Here is a 21,490-nt window from a genome sequence, read left to right as displayed (position 1 = left end):
AAGGAGGACCTGAAGACTTCAATCTGGCTGCAGATCCGAAGGAGCCCTGTGACTTATTTAGAACACCTCTAAGCTGTGGCACTGGGCTAGTCCTGCCACCCAGGGATCCACCTAGTGTCCTGGTGGGGCCATCCCAGGAATCTGACAAGAGATTTACCATTTAACCATCCACACACCTGGAAACAGGTCCACCTTCTGCAGACTCAAATGTGAACCCTGAAGTGGACCTTTGTCCCAGCCAGCCCTGTTGACCAAGGTCCTGGATGCAGTCCTATCCACTGAGGGGCCAGACAGGATTCAGCTTGCCCAAAACTCTAGTAACAGGCCCACAAATCATGGACACCACTGTGGACCCAGCCACAACCACGTGACCCATCTTCAGTAGGCTTGACTGTGACCTTGGAGGCAAACCCATCAGACCACGGACCTGATAAGAGAAGGATTTTTACCAGTGGAACCCAGTCTGTAAGGCTTGAAGAAGTATTTGCTTCTTCACATGTACTAACAACAGTACAGAGCTACACAGATCATAAAGAATCAGGAAAACATGACACCATCAAAAGTAACAAAGTTCCAGTAACCTAACTCAAAGAAATGGAGATCTGCAAACTGCCTGACAAAAAATTCAAAATAGTCATCTTAAAGAAGCTGAATAAGATGCAAGAGAACACAGATAGACAACTAAACAAATGCAGGAGAATAATGAATGAACAAAATGAGGTGATTAATAGAGAAATAGAAATCATAAACAAGAATCAAACAGAAATCCTAGTATAATGACAACACCAAAAATTCGAGAGAGCTTCAACAGCAGATTTTATCATGCAGAAGAAAAAATAAGCAAACTCAAAAACGTCATTTGAAATCATCTAGTTAGGAGATCAAAAAGAAAAAATAATGAAAAAGAGTGAAAAAGTGTATGAGATCTATGGAACACCGCCATGGGAAGGAATACGCATACTAGGAAGTCCCAGAGGGAGAAGAGAGAGAGCGAGATGGGCAGAAAGCTTATTTAAAGAAATAATGACTGAAAAGTTCCTAAATCTTGGGAGGGATATAGATATTCAGGTTCTTGAAGCTCAAAGGACCCCACCAAGTTCAATATGATGAATATTACCCCAAGACACATTATAATCAAATAGTCATAAGTCAAAAACAAAAAGAGAATTTTGAAATCAGCAAGAGAGAAGTGACTCATCACATTTAAAGGGGTTGTAGTTTTCCCAGCAGAAACCTTGCAGGCCAGGAGGGAGTGGGGTGACCTATCCCAAGTGCTGAAAGAAAAGCACTGCAAATCAAGAACACCTTATTCAGTAAAGCTGTCCTTCGGAAATGAAGATAAGATGAAGACATTCCCAGACCAACAAAAGCTGAGGGAATTCATCAATACAAGACCTGCCTTACAAGACATTCTCAAGGGAGTTCTTCAAGTTGAATGAAAAAACACTAAGTAACAACATGAAAGCATATGAAAGTATAAATCTAACTGGTAATTTAACATATAGTTAAATTGAGAATATTCCAACACTGTAATGATGGTGCATAACACTTTTAACTATGGTATGAATGTTAAAAGCAAAAATATTAAAATAACTATAGCTACAGTAATTTGTTAGTGGATACACAATATAATAATATGTAAAATGTGACATCAGTAGCATAAAATGTGAATGAGGGGAGAAATAAAAGTGTACAGATTTGTATGCAATTAAAGTCAAGTTGTTATCACTTTAAGTTGCACTTCTATAGGTAGGAGATATTTTACATAAGCCTCATGGAAACCACAAAGAAAAATTCTCTAGTAGATACACAGTAGATAATGAGAAAAGAATCAAATCATAGAACTACAAAAAAATCAACAAATCACAAGAGACGACAGCGAGAGGAAGAAAGAAACTACAAAACCACCAGAAAATCCAAAAAAGAGCAATAGTGGAGCTTGCCTGGTGGCGTAGTGGTTAAGTTCGTGTACTCTGCTTCTGGTGGCCCGGGGTTAGCAGGTTCAGATCCTGGGCGTGGACCTACACGCTGCTCATCAAGCCATGCTGTGGCAGACATCCCACATAAAGTAGAGGAAGATGGCACGGATGTTAGCCCAGGGCCAATCTTCCTCAGTAAAAAAGAGGAGGATTGGCAGCAGGTGTCAACTCAGGGCTGATCTTCACACACACACACACACACACACACACACACACACACACACACACACACAAAAGGGCAATAGTAAGTCCTAACCCGCCAATAACTACTTTAATGGTAAATGGATTAAATTCTCCAATCAAAGACACAGGATGGCTGAACAGACAAAATAAGGTATAACATTGTGCTACATACGAAAGACTGATTTTAGCTTTTAGGACATACATAGAGTAATAATGAAGGAATTGAACTAAATAACATGCAAATGGTAACCAAAAGAGAGCAAGAGTGGCTATACTTATGTCAGACAAAATAATCTTTCAGTCAAAATCTGTTCACCAGAGACAAGGAGGTCACTATATATTGATACAGGGGCAGTTCATCAAGAGGACATAAAAACTGTAAATATACTGCACTCAACATCGGAGCACCTAACTATATAAAGTAAAAATTAACAGAAATGAGAGGAGAAATCTAGAGTAATAAAATAGTAGGAGGGGACTTTATTCCCCCACTATCAACAATGGATAGATCATTGAGACAGAAAATGAATGAGGAGACAGCAGAAGTGAAAAAACACTATTGACCAAAAGGAACGACAAGTCTTGTCTAGAGCATCCCATCCAAGAGCAGCACAATACACATTTTTCTTTTCCTTCCTTACACATGGATGATTCTCCAGGATAGACAGAATGTTGGGCCACAAAACAAATCTTAACAAATTTAAAAAAACTGAAATCATCCCAGCTATCTTTTCCAAACACAAAGGTGTGAAACGAGAAAACAGTAACAGGAGGAAAACTGGAAAATTCACAAATATGTGGAAATTACACAACATACTTCTGAATGATCAATAGTTTAAAGAAGATATCAAAAAATACCTTGAGTCAAAGAAAATGGAAACACAACATACAAAAACGTATGGGATGCAGCAAAAATAGTTCTAAGAGGGAAGTATAAAGTGACAAATAGCTACACTAAGAAAAAAGAAATCTCAAACAACCTAGCTTTATGCCTCAAGAAGCTATAAAAACTAGAAAAAGGAGAACAAACGAACCCAAAGGTTAGCAGAAGGAAAGAAATAATAAAGATTAGAGCATAAATAAATGACATAGAGCCTAGAAAGACAATAGAAAAGATCACCAAAAATATGAGTTTGTTTTTTGAAAAGATAAAATAGACAGACCTTTAGCTAGACTAACCAAGAAAAGAGACAAGACTCAAATAGGTAAAATTTAAACTAAAAAGGAGGCATTACAACTGATAGCACAGAAATACACAGGATTATCAGAGACTGCTATGAACAATTACATGCCAGCAAATTGGATAATTTAGAAAAAAAGGAACCTAAGCAGAATGTAAGCCCCAAGAGGGTGGAGATGGCTGTCTGTTTTGATCACTGCTGTATCCCTAGCACCCAACAGACCACCTGATATACAGCAGTCACTCAATAAAAATTTACTGAGTAAATGAATCAGTGAATGAATGCCCCAGGCACTGAGTTCAGCACTTTACATGGATGATCTCATTGAGTCCTCACAACACTCTATGCTTTAGCCAGTGTTAATACCATTGATACTTCAGCTAGTATGTCTGACTCAATGGACACTCCCAAGGGCCTTGCTTTGAGCCTCAGGTCCAACTGCTCTAACGCAGCACTGCCCAACTCCCTTGGTTTTCCCCAGGGTCCTCCCAAATGGACCTCTTGTACAACACATAGGCTATATTTTAAGTCAGGTCACCCCAAATATATCTCCCAATTTGGTGAAAATATGCCCATCCATTTTCCCATGATGTAGGAACAGAAGAAACTTAAATTTTTAGAAGGCTTTTGATTTTATTTTTATTATTCAAAAAAATCTCCATTTTTAAATCTAGCTTTCTGACTGTGCTTGTGCCGTCGACACTTTCTCAATGATTTTCTGTTCCTCCTTTAGAAAAGCATACTTGATCCTGTCACAGACACATTTAGCAACCATGGAGGCACCACAGGCCCAGATGATATGTTTTTTTGTTTTAGACAATCTCATAAGAACTTTAGGTCTCACGGCATGAACTCCTTGAAGCTGACCTGGGCACACGTGACATGTGGATTCTGGTGTTGTCTCTCCCTTCTTGGTATAAAGATAGACAATTCTAATACCAGGGGCTCAGGACAGCCTGGCATTGCTGGAAGCTGTATTGTAAGATAGCCTACAACAGTATGTCAAGTGCTGGACCATTTTGAATGCCTCTAGACACTATCCCCAGAAAAGGAAAAGAAAAAGAAACTTAATTGTATTTATAGAGATTAAAAAGAACTGTGTATTAAAAACATTAGCCCTAATCCTTTGTCATACATTTTGCCAATACCTTCCATTATTTTCATTTGCCTTTTAGTTTTATTTACTGTATTTTTTTTTTACTTGGAAATGTTTTCCCTTTTTTGTAGCAAAATCTATCAGTCTTTCCTTTATGGTTTCTTTCTTTGCTATTATATATAGAAAACTTTTGTAGTTTAAGTAGGCAAATAATCATACATAATAACCACTTCTCTGTGGAATTGTCTGGAGTTGGAATAAAAAACCCTTGGCTTTCCAATGTGAAATCAGGGTGGTGGTGCACAGAATCCCTCCATTTCCACATAATGGCACCAGATTAGCTTTGCAACAGCTCCAGGGTGATCTAAACCTCTCAGGGCCCTGGGGTGTCGAAGTTCTTGTCTCTGGAAGAGAAGATGGAACCATCAGTTCTGTTTCTTCTCCAGCTTCTATAGACTTGGCTCTCTGCAAAGCATCCATCATCACAAACACGACTTCAGTTCCTTGGGCTCAATAACTTTGGGCATTACCTAGCACCTAGGCAATAAGGGAGTATGTTTGCATTACTATGTGTATATTCATACAACTTTCCTCATTAATCTTCAGAGGACTGAAGAACAACAACAATTAAATAGTTTCAAAACAGTCCTCTACAGTAGTTGAAAGTTATATAAGGAAGGAAAAGAAAAAAAAACTCAACCAAATGTAATACTATATGTTAAAACATGGAATTTTCTATGCACGTGAGTGAGAATTGGTTAGGAGGAAGAAATTTGCACCATAAAATGAGTTAACTGGTAACGAGTAATGAATTCTAAGTATTCATTGAATTCCAATGAATCCCAAGTAAAGGGCCCTGCTTCCAGTGCCTTGCAAGAAAACCTGGAGACATATAACCTTCCCTATGAGACGGTGGGAAACATATCACAGGCTCACTGTGAGACACTGGTCTCCCAAATACACAAGCAGACCAACATTGTTTTGGCTCTACATTGAGCGCACTGGTTGTCTGGAGACAGTTATATCTTACAGAAATAACAGCAAAGGTAGTGTTGTTCTCTGTGCTATATAATTATCAAAAGCAGCTTCAGAACTTGTTGGAGCCTCCCTCTGTCTTATTTGAAGAAATAAAGTTACAGCAGCAACATGAGGGTTGTGTGATGACAGGGTGCAATGGTAATTAGTTGCTAATTAGAATTTTCTGAAATACGAGGGCGATCATCAGAGGAAAACCCTACTCAACGTCACATGTAAGTTAAAAATGCCCCAGGGTAGCTATTAACTTCTGAATATAGTAGCAGGTATAAGCACTTCAGTTGAGGTTAATCAACAGTTCTATTACCTACTTAGCTTTTAGAGGTTACAACTTGATAATTTTTATGGAACTACATCAGTCTAGATTTATACCCAGGCTTATGAATTTATACATTTAAAAATATCTTTTATTTTATTGCAAGGCTGCTGCTAAAGAAAATTGGCTTTAATAAACATCCTTTTGATATTGGACTCAGTCCTCTTTCTTTTTCCCTTGAGATTTTTTTAGACTTTTCATCAGGGAGAGGTACTTAGGTAACTACCAACACGAAGACGTAAACAGATCTCAAAGACAAAGTCATGTTGACCTCATACGGACCTTTCCCTCATGGTGATCCGTGTCAGATCTTTTAAACAAGGAGTCAAAGGAAACTTGGCAAAATGATTCTTTTTAACCTCCAATTACAATTGAAAATCTCATTGGAACCACAAAAAAATTAGAGAAACAGTCCAGAACACAGCCAAATAATGTAGTCTAGACTTTAACTAGCTACAGAATGCTGTAATTACTGTGTCTTGATTTAAGATTTGTATTTAATAAAATACAATGCAGCTGCTATATATTCAGTCTATTTATTGATAAAAATAATACCCAATAGTTTCATCTATGGGGGAAAAGTTCATTTTCTTCACATTCAACACAGAAAATATTCAAACATGACAGAATCACATATGATATTTTAACAGATTTGTTTATCTGATCTTGTATGTATTTACCTATTTTTGGTCATTTGCACATAAAAACATAAATATTACCTTATTGTACCAACCCCAGTGTATTAGTTATTTATTGATGTTTAACCAATTGCCCCAAAGCTTAGTGGCTTATAATGATAAAAATGTATGATCTCTCAGTTTCTGTGGGTCAGGAATCTGGGGACAGCTTAGCTGGGTGCCTCTGGCTCCAGTTCTCTCATGGGGCTGCAGTTGAGCTGTCAGCCAGGTCTGCAGTCTCATCTAAAGACTGGCGTGGGGGGGATCCACTTCCAAGCTCATACACCTGGTTATTATCAGTCTCAGAAAGTCCACTTCCAAGCTCATTTAGCTGGGCCTCTCCATAGGACTGACTCACAGCATGGTAGCTGGCTGCCCCAGAGTGAACAATCCAAGAGAGAGCTAGAAAGAGGGCATCCAAGATGGAACCTGCAGTCTTTTTTTTTTTTTTTTTGGCCAAGGAAGATTCACCCTGAGCTAATCTTCCTCTTTTTTTGCTTGAGGAAGATTGGCCCTGAGCTAACATCTGTGCCAGTCTTCCTCTATTTTGTATCTGGGATGCTGCCACAGCATAGCTGACAAGTGGTGTAGGTCCACGCCTGGGATCCAAACCTGTGAACCCAGGCCACCAAAGCGGAGCACACTGAACTCAACCACTAGGCCATGGGGCTGGCCCCTGGAACGCCCAGTCTTTTATAACCGAATCTCAGAAGTGACGTTCCATGCTTCTGCCACATTCTTTTCCTTAGAAGTGAGTCACTAAATCCCCCACCTTGAAAGGGAGGGGATTATACAGGGGTGTGAATAGCAGGAGGCAGGAATGAGAGGGGGATTATCTTAGAGGCTCCTCCCCCAACCATAATCAGTCTATGATGACTTATAGAGAGGAAGCAGATAGTTGTTCTCTCTTACTTCTTGTCTGCCGACCATCTACTTGGGAAATGACTTCCTCCTCATTCTCAGTCTGTGTGGTGCTGGGAGGCTGACTGCTCCCCCTCGCCCTGGCTCTTCAGGTTGGCAGCTGTGCTGTCCCTGGCCTGGTCAGTAATGATACTTCAACTTTCTGGCCACAGTGAGTGGTTCAGGGCTGGGCCATTCACTGTCCTTTTTCAGGAATTGACGTGGGTGCTGGGAAAAAAAGGGTCACAGGTGCTGTGCAACACAGAAAACTGGAATTTTTTCCACCTTCCATACCCATATGTAAGCCGCCTTTACTCCCTGTGAAAAACCTCTTAGAATGAAACCAACACAGAATAACAGAGAGCTGAGAGGTGGAGAGCGAGGGAGCCACACCAAGCTCTTGTGACATCTCCTGCCTCTCCACACCCAGCTATGCCTGAAGTCAGGCTTACCTCTTTTTCAGTTGGTTTTGAATTGGGTTTTTGTCCCTTGCAACAAAAAATGGTCCTGATGTATAGAGATATTATGGATGCAGCCCCAAATATTCTAGCTTCCCTTAACAGAGCTAGCATATCAGTGCCTTTTAGGAATTATCTAAATATTTTGAGTATATTTACATTTTGCAACCTTAGCGTAACTCTTAGAAAACTAAGCTCCATGTGTTTCCTGTTCTGTGAGCTACATCCTTTTATTCATCTTTAATTTACTTTTCTCAAGATTCAGGAATATCTTCTTGTTCCATTTAAGCTCTCTCACAGCAGGGAGAAACCCCTTCTCAATTATTTTCTCTCCAACTTGTAGCACAATATCTGGCCACAAAGTAGATCCTCAATAACTGTGTAATGAATGAATGAGTAAAGAAACTTCTAAGTATACTTGAGATTATTTTTCCCTAAGTTCAATATTTTATTTTTGCCCCTATAAAGAACAATTCAATATTTTCTGCCTTCTCACATAGCCTCATACTAACATCAATTTATTCCCATATCCTTGGGCTTTTCATTGTGCCTTCCCTCCTGCAAATAAGTCATAAAAATACTAAACAAAGGTAGTCAGAGGGGAATGCCCGTGTTCACGCTTCTTCCTCCAAGAAGTGCCCTTCTATCCTAAACCATTGTTTCTTGTCTCTAAGCAACTTCCCTGTGCACTGCACCAGTCTCCATCATACCAGGATAACTGCATTTTTAAAATGGCCTTTTGTGTGGAACTTTGTGAAAGGCTTTTTGGAAATCTAAATAGACACCATTGATGGGCTTTTGTCCATATGCATATATGCTCCCAAAAGAGCTTTCATAGATTGATGAGGTCTGACTTCCTCTTATGGAAACCATACGCTCTCCTCCAGCTCCTTCCTCGCCTCCCCCAATCCTACTGGCATGCAATTGTTTTTCTGGGGAGAAGGGCTCAGCTCTTCTCCGTGGATCTGCTTTGATTGGATCCTTGTCAGGTATTGTAAATAATGTAGGGTTAAGATTGCCAAAGTCAAACTATCCTAAAGAGATGAATAACTATGGTTATCTTAGCACGATGAGATGAGAAACGGAAATATAAACTCAAGTATGGTAAATATGGGCAGAAAAAAGGAAGTAAGGTTAGAAATATAGGAAGTTGGTGGTTGCCAATCAAAGCTTAGGAATGTCTTAGGTCCTTTAGGAATTTGACAATATTATCAATTTCCCTTTTCTTTAGATTCTGCCTTCTTTTGATTTCCTCAACTTTATGCTCTCATCCTACCTTAATAAATGTTCCTTCTCAGTCTTTCTCTGGATACACTTTTTGCCTCTTTAATGTGGTTGTTTTCCAGGTCCCATCCTTGGCTTTATTTTTGTTTCCCTCTATATCTTCTCCATTGTCAATTTCATATACTCCTACAGATTTAGGGAGTCTATTTATTCTATACATGGATAGAATAAAAGTGTAAATTTGGGGTGCATACTTGTTCTCTGAACTTCAGAGAGGTCTGTTCACCTGCCTATTGGACGTTTCCATGTTGATATCCCATAAACACTCCCATCATGTGTCCACAATCAAATGCATCACCTCTATATAATTTAAGGCCTTTTTCATTATATATGACAAAAAACCATATTTCATGGAATCTAAGAAGAAGCTGAACAGGACAGGGGTACAATTAAGCTCAGAAGCAACTGGAACCAGGACGTGGAAAACTCCATGATTTCTCCCTCCATATCACACCTCTACTTTCCTCTATATGTCTGTTTCTTTCCTCCCATTGTTATAGACTAACTTCTTCTGCTTCTCAGTCTACCTGGTGGGAAACAATGAAGATTTCTGTGTTCCTGCTTCAGTCACACAGAGTGACACTGGCTTGATTCTCTCTGGGTCCTAAATTCACAGTCCCAAGGAAGAAAGTCACGGGCCCAGCCATGGTCAAGGTGTCCACCTATAAATCAATCAGCTTTGGCCTCAGGTACAGGGTTACAGTGTAAGCAACTTGAAGTCCCACAGCTCACTGACGCTCTGCTCATTTTGCTTTAAACTTTTGTTCTCTGTGTGTTTCATTTTGGATAGTTTCTATTGCTACACATTCAACTTTACTATTCTTTTCTTCTATTGTGTCTAATCTGCTGTTAATCCCATCCAGTATATTTTTCACCATAGATATTGTATTTTTCATGTCCACAAGTTCAGTTTATTAATGTCTTCCATTTCTCTACTTAATATGCTCAATCTGTCCTTTAGATTCTTAAAGAAATGGAATATAGTTATAATAACTGTTTAATGTCTTTATCTACTAATTCTATCTTTGTCTAATTTAATGTCTGTGTCATTTCTGGGTATGTTTCTATTGACTGATTTTTCTCCTCATTATTCATTGTATTTTCCTGCGTGTTTGCACACCTTGTCATTTTTCACTGGATACCAGACATTGTGAATTTTACCTTCTTAGGTGCTGGATATTTTTCTATTCCTATAAATATTTTCTTGAGCTTTATTCTGGGAAGCAGTTAAAAAAACTTGGACACAGTGTCATCTTTTTGAAGCTTCTTTTAAGCTTTGATAGGCAGGATGAGAGTGGCCTTTATTCTAGAGCTAATTTTGCCACACTACTGAAGCAATGTTCTTTAAATACTCTATCTGATGCCCTGTGAATTACCAGGTTTTTCATTCAAGGACTATTCCCTCTGCTCCTATCCAACGGTTCTTTCTTGAGCCTCGGGTAACTCCCCCACCCTCAGATGATCAGTACTCCCCTGAAGACTCTGGGGGCCTCTGCGGGTCTCTGGAGCTCTCTCCCTGTGCAGTGCTCCCCTCCCTGCTTCTCTTCCTGAGAACTGAAGATGCCATGGCCTCCCCGGACACTCAGGCTCCACATGGGCTTCCACTCTCTAAGCTGCACCCTGGAGACTCTCTCCAGGCAGTGAGCTAGGATGACCACAGGGCTCCCCTCATTGGTTTCCCCTCTCTCAGGGGTCACTGTCCTCACTGCCTGGTGTGCAGGGTCTGAAAACAAGAGTTTTCTACATTGTGCCTGTTTTTTAAGTTGTTTCTGATGGGAGGGTAAACCCAGTCCATGTTACTCCATCTTGGCCAGAAGTGGAAGTACAATTCAATCTTTTGGAACTACTTGCCGTTTTCTTGTGTGTGTGTGTGTGTGTGTGTGTGTGTGTGAGGAAGATTAGCCCTGAAGTCACATCCGATGCTAATCTTCCTCTTTTTTTTGCTGAGGAAGATTGGCCCTGGGCTAACATCCGTGCCCATCTTCCTCTACTTTATATGGGACGCTGCCACAGCATGGCTTTACAAGTGGTGCATCGGTGCGTGCCTGGGATCCGAACCTGTGAACCCCGCACCACCGAAATAGAGTGTGCTCACTTAACCACTATGCCACCGGCAAGCCCCTATTTGCAGATTTTTAAAACTCTGGGCTCTTGCATGTCTCTGTGCTTTTATGTCAGTTCGAAACTTCCTTCCTTTCCACCCTGTCTGTCTGGCAAGGCTCGGTTCCAGCATCATCTCCTCCCAAACCTTCCCAGCACCCCCATGCCCCCAGCATCCCTCCTCTGTGCTCCATGGCATCATACACACACCATACGGGCTGGTGCCCATCACTGAACTCTAAGCCCTGTGTGCACAGATCATAGTTTATTCATCATTCTAGCTTCAAACTTAGCACAGATGAAACACAGCGGGTATTCAACATATGCTTGGTGAAACAAATGGAAACATTGCACATAATCACACTGCAGCAGAGAACAATCTTCACTGTTGATTTCAGAGTATTTTACAAGCTGTTAACCTGCAAACACTGGCTGTAACTTAAACACTTCTATATTCTGAAGTTCTGATATTGCATTTCTTTGAATCAAGTATGTCATTAGCAGAATTCTCAGCCATTAGATGTGGTGGTTTAGTTAGAAGTGTGTCTGTCTGTAGACTTCCTTTGAGGACGGTGGCAGACTGTTTGGCACAAGTCTGTGCATTTGGTTTGGTTGCTTATGTTGAGCATGAAATCTTGTCAGTGTGTCACAGATTTTGAAAAAGAGCTTGTGTCTTTACAGCTCATGCTGAGCAGAATGTAACTGTAAACTGCCAAGGAAATATTCTCATCCCTTCCCGACCCAAGACAAAGTCACACCACCGTCTCCAGCGTGCGTTATATCCTGTGTAAGCTCGATGGCCCACTCAGTGGAAACATGCTCAACTTCGACAGGAGCTGTGTCAAGAGTTAGATCTCTGCGATTCCATCCCAGGTCCTTCGTGGACTGCACATGTTCTCGTGTGCCCAAATGTGCCCCACCCCCTCCAGATCTCCAGAACACTTTGTGTAGTTTGAGCTTAAACCTACCTGAGGACTCAGTGCTTTCTTTTTGACCTAAATAATTAACTTTATAAAAAACTGACATAAATAGGACACGTTAACTGGAAAAGAAACAAAATATGTGTGTGTATGAGCAAGTTAATAAAAATCCCCTACAATCACACCACTGAGAGTGTATTATATGTCACATATTGTACACGAAGTGTATAATACGTATCTTACATTGTACCTGCTATTTTGTAAATTGTAATCTGCTTTTCTCCCCTCATATTTTTCCAAGTTAGTATGTTTTCTAAATCCCCAAAGTAGGAAAATTTAAAATAAAATCTTTCACAAACTTTACTTTTTGTTATGTTCTCCCTCTTTTTCTCTCTGGAGTATCTGCATTTTAATACAAAACTCTTGAAGACATAATGCCTACCCAAAGAAATTATTCTCAAATGCTGCAATTTCAGGCATAATGGGGATAAATATTTTGAGTGCTTTTACTTCGCTATACTCATTTCATTCCTGCATAAAGTTAGCTCTGCCAGATTATGCAGAACACTAACAGTGTCACTAAACAGGAAGAGTAGGACTTGAAGAGACCATTTTAAAAATTCCAAATGTCATTTTCACTATGTCCTAAGAGACAGCTCCTTTTAGTAAGAGCAATGGTATCTGTGAAACTTTACTCCCTAAAGGACAGAAGAAAAGAAAAATCAGTGGTTTGACATTGCCAACACTTTCCATCAACTTACTCAAGCCAACAATGACCAGTTTCATTGATTCCATTTATTTTCATTTAATTTACTTTTATATTTCTATCTTGAGTTGAGAAAGTCAACAGCCAAGTTCCTTTCTTCTTTTTTGGGAAAATATCATACTGTGAAATAGTCTAATCTAGGCTGATACAAAACTTAATGTTCAGGTCCCTTTAGAAGGATATACTAAGATTCATGCTGGCGGGAATGGTGTCTACCTCTAGTGTCTAGCATGGTGCCTGGCAAAGAAGAAGTGCTCAATACACATTTATAGAATCTTATCAAGTGACAATTGTTTGGAAGTGATCAATTATAACTGAATGATAAAGAATAAACATTTGCATTTGATAACAAAGTACCATCTAAAAATTAATTTCTTTTTGTATCCCTATGTTTTAGAATGACATTGATACACACACACACACACACACACACACACACACCAGGGTTTCTCAACCTTGATACTATTAACATTCTTTGCTGTGGGGGACTGTCGTGTGCACTGTAGGAGGTTTAGCAGCATCTCTGGCCTCAACCCACTAAATGCCAGTAGCACCTCACTCTCCTCCAAGTTGTGACAATCAAAAATGTCTCCAGACACTGCCTGGTATTCCCTGGGTGAGGGGACTGTCCCCAGTTGAGAACAACACACAAAAAGTTAAGACTCTTAAGAAACAATTACAGGGACTCTTACAAGGGATAGATCATATCATTCAAATGCTAAATTACTAGTAACACATCAATTCAAAGGAGAGACTAATTTAAGAAGTAGGACTATGTACCTCAATTTCCAGAAAAATGGCTAGTTATCTTGACAATATTAACTGAGTTCTGGGAAAAAAAATCATACCATGTAAAAAAACACTCTTTGAAATAGTTCTGCATTAATTTTACACATACAGTTATTTATGTACTTGAACTTTAAGAAAAATATCATCTGATATCAAATTGACACCAATATCCTAGTGATTCAAAGAGATTACATGTAAATTCCTTCAAATTAAGATTCTATGATAATTAATGACATTCTTATTTTCTTCACCATGTAAAGTTAATTCTCAATGATACATGCGTGGATTATTCTGGTTCTGCCAATGACTAGTTGTATGATCTTGGGCAAGTTGTTTACCCATTCAGGGCCTCAGTTTCTTCACCTCAGTATGGAGATAATACTAATATCTACTCCTGAATGTGTTGTTAGACTTGAAAGAGTAACTACAAGTGAAGTGCTTAGAGCAGTGACTGAACACCCAATGGATGTCAACAGTTATTAACATCTGCCAATTTGCAACCAGTGTTTCACACCATCTGACACATCCACTTCCTTCCCTGCCACACATCGTGTTTGGCTAATCCATTCCACTGACCTATACTAAGCAAAGTAAACTAACTTCAAGATTAGCTTAAATAAAATATAATTGGGTATTCACAGCTGCTTCACTATTCTATTTATATTATTATTCCTTCTGTTAATATGAATGGAAAACGAAGAATTCATGAGAAAAGAACAGCAGTGGATTTCATAAATTCTCATTTTTTTAATCCCCAAGTTAAAAATCAATTTTAAATTCATTTTCTCAGGTAATGATTTTATTCTGTGTGAATCAAAACAATAGTAGGAACAACAATAACAAGTATTTACCCTCTGTCAGGTACTTTTCTAAGCATATAATTTAATCCTCAACCCTAGAAGGGAGGTAATTTTTTTCTTCCCTTTTTGTAGGTGAGGAAGCTGTGGCAAGAGAGATTACATGACCTGCTCAAGGACATTCGGCTAGTAAGTGGTAGAGCTTGGATAAAAGCCCAGGAAGTCTGACTAAGGAGTCTGTGCTCACAGTCTAAATGACTGTAAAACAGCAGCAGCAACAACAACACAGACATAGGACTAAACGCTTTGTCCCCTTGGATTTTTCTTAGTGTATCTTTAGTATTAAGATAATGACTTCTCATGACCACTGTGAAGCTGAATGACAATATCCCAATTCAATCATTTATTTGCAATTGAAATGGTTACGTAAATTTTCAGTTGCAGCAAAGTCAGAAAAATCAGTTCTTGGTTCAAAGGAGTATAGTGTATTACATTTAGAAATAGAGCTTTAGAGGGTGGGACATCAGCAAGATATCAGAATAGGAAGACCCAGGCCCTTGTTGCCCCATAGAGACACCAACTTAACAACATACAGACCAAATTGCCTTTGTCAGACTTCCAGAAACCAGTTAAGAGGCTGCAGCACCCAGGCTAATACAGAGCCAAGAGAGCCACATTGAAGCAGGTAGAAAAGTTTGTTGCATTTTGCCTGCCCTAGCTTTTCCCCCCATTCCCCATAGCATGGCGTGGTTGGGAGAAAACTCCCAATGCCCAGCTTCTCTTGCAGGAAGAAAAGAGAAGAGTGGAACATAGGCCAAAAGTTTTTGTGGGGCTCCTTGAGGGAGTATTCTGTCTCACTTGACTAAGAGTGCTGATGAGAACCGGTGGCATAGTTGCTTGACAGGTTGGGGGCCACTGAGAACAAAGTGAGGCGTCAAGATGCTGCAGCATCAGGGAGACTGCAGTATCTCAGACACCAGGGAAAGAGAGAGGACAGGCTCGTGAGAAGAAATGGGGGCAAGCCTATTTAACTGGGAAATCACATGCACAGCCCAGAGAAGACACGTCCTAGAGAAATTCTGAGAGGTCGCAGAATCTCTAGTGGGCTGACTGGTGAAAGTCTTCCCCTACATGAAGCCAGTCTATAAAGACTAGAAGAGGTGGCTGTTTTTCAAATGGCAACGTCTCAACAAAAGATCACAAGGCATACAAAGAAATAGGGAAACGTAGCCCAATCAAGAGACCAAAACAAATTTCCAGAAATCAACCCTAAAGAAACAGAGAACAATGGATTACCTGACAAGGAATTCAAAATAACCATCTTAAAAATGCTGAACAAGGTAAAAGAGAAGACAGACAACTAAGAAAATCAGGAAAATGATACATGAAGAAAGTGAAAAATATCAAAAAGGAGATAAAAACTATAAAAAAGAACCAAACAGAAATTCTGGAACTGAAGAATATAATAATTGAATTGAAAAATTCAGTAGAAGAGTTCCACAGTAGACTTGATAAAGCAGAAGAAAGAATCAGTGAACTTGAAGATATTGAAATTATTGAGTCAGAAAAGCAAAAAAAAAGGGGGGGACTTATGGGACACCATGAAGAAGATCAATACAGACATTATGGGAGACTCAGAAGGAGAAGAGAGAGAAGGGGCAGAGTTTATTTGAAGAAATACTGGCCATTAACTGCCCAAATTTGAGGAAAGAAAGGAACATACAAATGAAAGAAGCTCAAACAACTTCAACTAGGAAAAACCCAGGGAGACCCACACTGAGACACACTGTAATGAAACTGGCAAAAGTCACCGATAAACAGAGAATCTTGAAATTAGCAAGAGAAAAGTGACTTGTCACATGTAAGGCAGCTTCTTTAAGATCACCAGTGGATTTCTCAGCAGAAACCTTTCAAGCCAGAAGGGACTGGCAAGATATATTCAAAGTGCTGAAAGAAAAGAACTACCAACCAAGAATAAAATATTTAGCAAAACTGCCTTTCAAAACTGAAGGAGAAATTAAGGTGTTTCCAGATAAACAAAAGCTGAGGGAGTTCATCACCACTAAATTTGCTCTACAAGAAACGCTAAAGGGAGTCCTTTAAGTTGCAATGAAAGGACACTAGACAGCAACATGAAACCATATGAAAATATAAAATTCCCTGGCAGAGATAAATATATGAACAGATATAGAATCCTATAGTATTGTACTGTTGGTGTGTAAACCACTTGTACTTCTTGTATAGAATGTAAAAGACAAAAGCATAAAAAATAACTACAAATCTTTGTTAATGGAAACAAAATATAAAAAGCTGTAATTTGTGACATCCATAACATAAAATGGATGAGGATAGAGAGGTAAAGGAGTAGAGTTTTACAACTAATTGAAGTTATCAGTTTAAAATATGTTGTTATAACTTTAAGATGTTTTATACAATCCCTACGGTAACCACAAAGAAATTACCTAGAGAAGATACATAAAATGAAATGAGGTACTTCTGGTTCCTGGTCTGACATCTAAGGAGCTTAGAAGTTGCCATTCTATGCTAACAAGTAAAGAGCTGAACAAAATGAAAAATCAACAACCCTTCTTAGATCTATCAAAGAAGTGAGGTCACAGGGAAACCACTGGCCCCAACATTGGAGAAACAAACAGACACATACAGCGAATCACAACTTACTGGAGTAGAAATCCACAAGCAAACTCTCACTGGGAACCAGTATGAAAACCTGAGCAGAAATGGACAATTTGCTGGCAGCTTAGTGAGGACAAGTATGAAAGTTAAAACTCCAGGGGAACCCGGCCATAGAGGGGCCCATGCTTTTGTGAGTTTTATCTCCAGGGGCTCTAGCAGGTTCCCACAGTGAATACTGGAGGAAAAACTCTCATGCTTCTGGCAGCGGGAGGGGAAAAGTATACATTTTGAAAAATGCCAGAGCATTCTGTTCTAAACTCTTTAACCAGAGACTAACCTGATGATGTTTGATCCGAGCCTAACCTACCTGGAGGAAGGGAAATATCCATTTTCAGCTAGTTCTAGTGTTCCATGTAGGGGAAGGAAGACACCCAACTCCAGCCCCCTTTAGCCACACTGTCCTGCCTGAGGACGAGGAAAAAGCCCTCAGAAGCACCAGTAAACTTCACAGTCCACGGGAGCAGGTGCTCCGCAGGACTGAGACCCTAGTCATGTTGCTGTAGAATACCTCCCCTCTCCTCAACACCTTACCACCACAGTATTAATGGCCTATTTACAGCAGTTCCATTTACCCAGTATATCATGTCCACCTCTAAACAAAAAATTACAAGGCATGCTAAAAGGCAAGAAACGGTTTGAACAGAATGAACAAGCATCAGAATCAGAGTCAGATACAGCAGGAATGTTGGAATTTTCAAACCTGGAAATGACAAAAAAGACTATGATAAATATGCTGAAGGCTTTAATGGAAAAAGTAGACAAGCTGCAAGAACAGATGGATAATGTAAGCAGAAAGATGGAAATTCTAAAAAAAAAAAAAACAAATAAATGCTAGAGTTCAAAAACTATAACAGAAATGAAGAATGTCTTGGATGAGCTCATTAGTAAATTGGACAAAGCTGAGGAAAGATTCTCCGAGCTTGAGCATATAACAATAGAAACTTCTAAAACTGAAAATGAAAGAAAAAATAATGAAAAAAAACCCAGAACATCCTAGAACTGTGGCACAACAAAATGAGTAGCATACACATATGGGAATATCATAAGGAGAAGAGAGAGAGAAAGAAACAGAAGCAATATGAAGCAATAATGACAATATATGAAGCAATAATGACTGAGAATTTCCCCCAAATTAATGTCAGACACCAAAGCATAGATCCAGGAAGCTCAGGGAACACCATTTGGCAAAAGCTACACTGAGGCATATCATATTAAACTTCAGAAAATAAAAAATAAGAGAAAAAAATCTTGAAAGAAACCAGAGGAAAAAAAAAACCTTACATCATGAGGAGCAAAGATAAGAATTATATCTTATTTCTCCTCAGAAATCATGCAAGCAAGAAGAGAGTGGAGTGAAATATTTAAAGTGTTTAAAGAGAAAACCCCACCAACCCAGAATTTTGTAATCTGTGAAATTATCCTTTAAAAGTGAAGGAAAAATAAAGACTGTGTCAGACAAGCAAACATTGAGGCAATTTGTTACCAGTAGATCTGCCTTGTAAGAAATGTTAAAAGAAGTTCTTCAGCGAGAAGCAAAATGATATAGATCAGAAACTTGAATCTACGTTTAAAAAAAGAAGAGCATCAGACAAGGAATAAGTGAAAGTAGAATAAAAACTTTTATTTTTCTTATTCTTAATTCAACTAACAGACAGAAGTTTGTTCAAAGCAATAATAGCAACAATGCATTTGATTATGTATGCATAAACATTTATGTATGCTTATGTACAAATGAAACGAATGACAACAATGATACAAAAGACAGGAGGAAGGAATTAGGAATATTTGTTGTTATGAGGTACTTGCACTACCTGTCTAACATTATAGTGTTATTTGAACACGGACTTAGATTAGTTGTAAATGTATAAAGCAAACACTACAGCACCACTAAAGTGTTTAAAATATATATATAATTGATATGCTAAGAAATAAGAGAAAATGGAATCTCATAAAATGCTCAATTAAAACCACAAGTCGGAAAAAGTGTCAAATATGAAAATAGGAACAAAAAACAAGGGCAACAAATAGAAAATGGTAACAAATATGACAGGTATTAATCCAACCATATCAATAATCATTGTAAATGTCAATGGTCAAAATACACTAATTAAAAGACAGAGATTGTCAGAGTGGATCAAAAAACAAGACCCAACTATACGTTGTCTACAAGAAACCCACTTTAAATATAAAGACACATATAGATTAAAAGTAAAGGTATGGAGAAAGATATACCATGCTAACACTAATCAAAGGAAAGTAAGAGTAGCTATATTAGTTTCAGACAGAGTAGACTTCAGAGCAAGGAAATCTATCAGGGATAAAGGGGAGCATTATGTAATGATAAAGGGGTCCATGCTCAAAGAAGACGTGGATAGCCTAAATGGGTACATCCCTGACAACAAGGTGAGGCAAAACCTGATAGAACTGCAAAGAGAAATAGATGAATCCAGTATCATAGTTGAAAACTTAAGCACACCTCTAACAGAAATGGACAGATCCAGCAGGAAGAAGGCAGTGAGGACACAGCTGGATCAACAGCAACATGGACAGCAACTGGACACAGTTGACATCTATGGACTAAGACCTCCAATAAGAACAGATTACACATTCTTCTCAACTCACCTAGGACACTGACCAGGATAGACACTATAAAACATACCCTGAAGAAATTTAAAAGAATAGAAATCATGCAATATTTGCTCTCCGACTGCAATAGAATTAAACTAAAAATCAATAAAAGAAAGATAGCCGGAAAATCCCAAAATACTTGGAGATTAAATAAGAGTTCTTTTTTTGTTCTCTCAAACTACATTCTGCCCAGTGCCAAATCTGGCCTGCTGCCTGTTTTTGTATGGCCCCAAGCTAAGAATGGTTTTTACAGTTTTAAATAGTTGGGAGAAAAAAGCAAAAGAGGAAGACTATTTCAGCATCCCTAAATAACGTTTTAGAGGAACACAGCTATGCTCATTCATTTAAATATTCGCTATGGCTGCTGTTGGGCTACAGTGTCAGAGCTGAGTGGTAAAGACAGAGACCGCATCACTCTCGAACCTAAAATATTTACTTTTTGGCCCTTTCCAGAAAGTTTGCTGACCTCTGCGACCCCCCCCCAAAAAAAAACCCCACACATATAAATAACACAAGTCAAAGAAGAAATTTCAAGAAAAGTTTTACAATGTTTTGAATAAATAAAAATTAAAACGCAGCTTATCAAAATGTGTGGGATGCAGCCAAAGGTGGGCTAAAATGGACATCTGTAACATTGAATGCATGTATTAGACAACAGGAAAGATCTAAAATCAATAATCTAAGCTTCCATTTTAGGAAACTAGGAAAACAACAGCAAATAAATGAATGTCATGGCTAAGAGGCCTGACCAAGTTATGGGCGCTTCAGGCGGGCAGGCTCCAAGAGGCGCTCTGCAGCGACCCTGACCACGGGGTCCAGAGGGAGGATCTTGGCAGCCAAAGGGATGGAGGGGATGGCGGGACAGGTGGCTTTGAGAAGGCAAGGTCCAGGTTCCCAGGCACCCAGGATTTCCATTTTAGGTAGTGAACTTACCTTTCACAGACCGGCCAGGGAGTTTCTACGTGGGCTTCCACTAGGCTGGTTAGCCCCACCTGGGCGCCAGCCTCAATGTGCGCAGCCCGGCCTGGGGGGGCAGGGCAGGGCGTGGAAAGTGGGCGTGGTGGAGAGAAGGGGCGAAGTCTCGGGAGGTGGGGCCCCTCGCTGCACAAGCTGGGACCGCAACCGTTGTCTCTTAACCGCTCACAGCCGGCAGCCTGCAGAGCTGCAGGACTACAACTCCCAGGATGCTCTGGGCACGGGGCGGTGCCTAGCCCTGGGGGGAGGAGCAGGGCAGTGTGCGCTTGGCCAAGGGCCAAACCGCCGTTGGCTCAGGACTCTGGTCCTGCACCGCTTCCCGTGGACTGAGTCCTGGAGGGATGTGACGGGCACACGGGGACCAGGGAGTTAGGAGGGTGTGGCGGCTGCATGGGCAGCCTCGGGCCTACAGCGTGCAACTGCTTTTGTCCAAAATTGAAGCCGGGCTCGCGCCTCATCCCCACCTACTCCCTCTTTTGCTTGATTCTTCCTCCCACCTGCGTGCCTGTGGGTCTTTCCACAGCCTCCTACCTAGTCCAGGGCCAGGTGCTTCTCTAAACTGCTTATGGGAACTGGTTTGACATCCCAGGAACTTTCCACTTTGCCTGCTGCCCTCTGCCTTCTCCAGCCAAAGTGCCATCATTTCATCAGCTTTTGGGAGAAGCTGTAGCCCCTCTTGCAAGCACAACTTAAGAGCTTTGCAGGGTGGTAT

At 39.8% G+C, this 21,490-nt stretch overlaps 1 pseudogene; it reads right to left on the bottom strand.

Annotated features, from left to right (window-relative positions):
- Positions 1 to 3,755: 3,755 nt before the first annotated feature.
- LOC131402216 (large ribosomal subunit protein eL34-like) lies at positions 3,756 to 20,805 on the bottom strand (annotated as a pseudogene).
- Between the last annotated feature and the right edge of the window lie 685 nt (positions 20,806 to 21,490).

The sequence above is a fragment of the Diceros bicornis genome, assembly GCF_020826845.1.
Source record: "Diceros bicornis minor isolate mBicDic1 chromosome 32 unlocalized genomic scaffold, mDicBic1.mat.cur SUPER_32_unloc_2, whole genome shotgun sequence".
Taxonomy (NCBI): Eukaryota; Metazoa; Chordata; class Mammalia; order Perissodactyla; family Rhinocerotidae; genus Diceros; species Diceros bicornis.
Note: the sequence above shows the minus strand (reverse complement) of the source record. Positions and strands in the feature narration are given on the sequence as shown.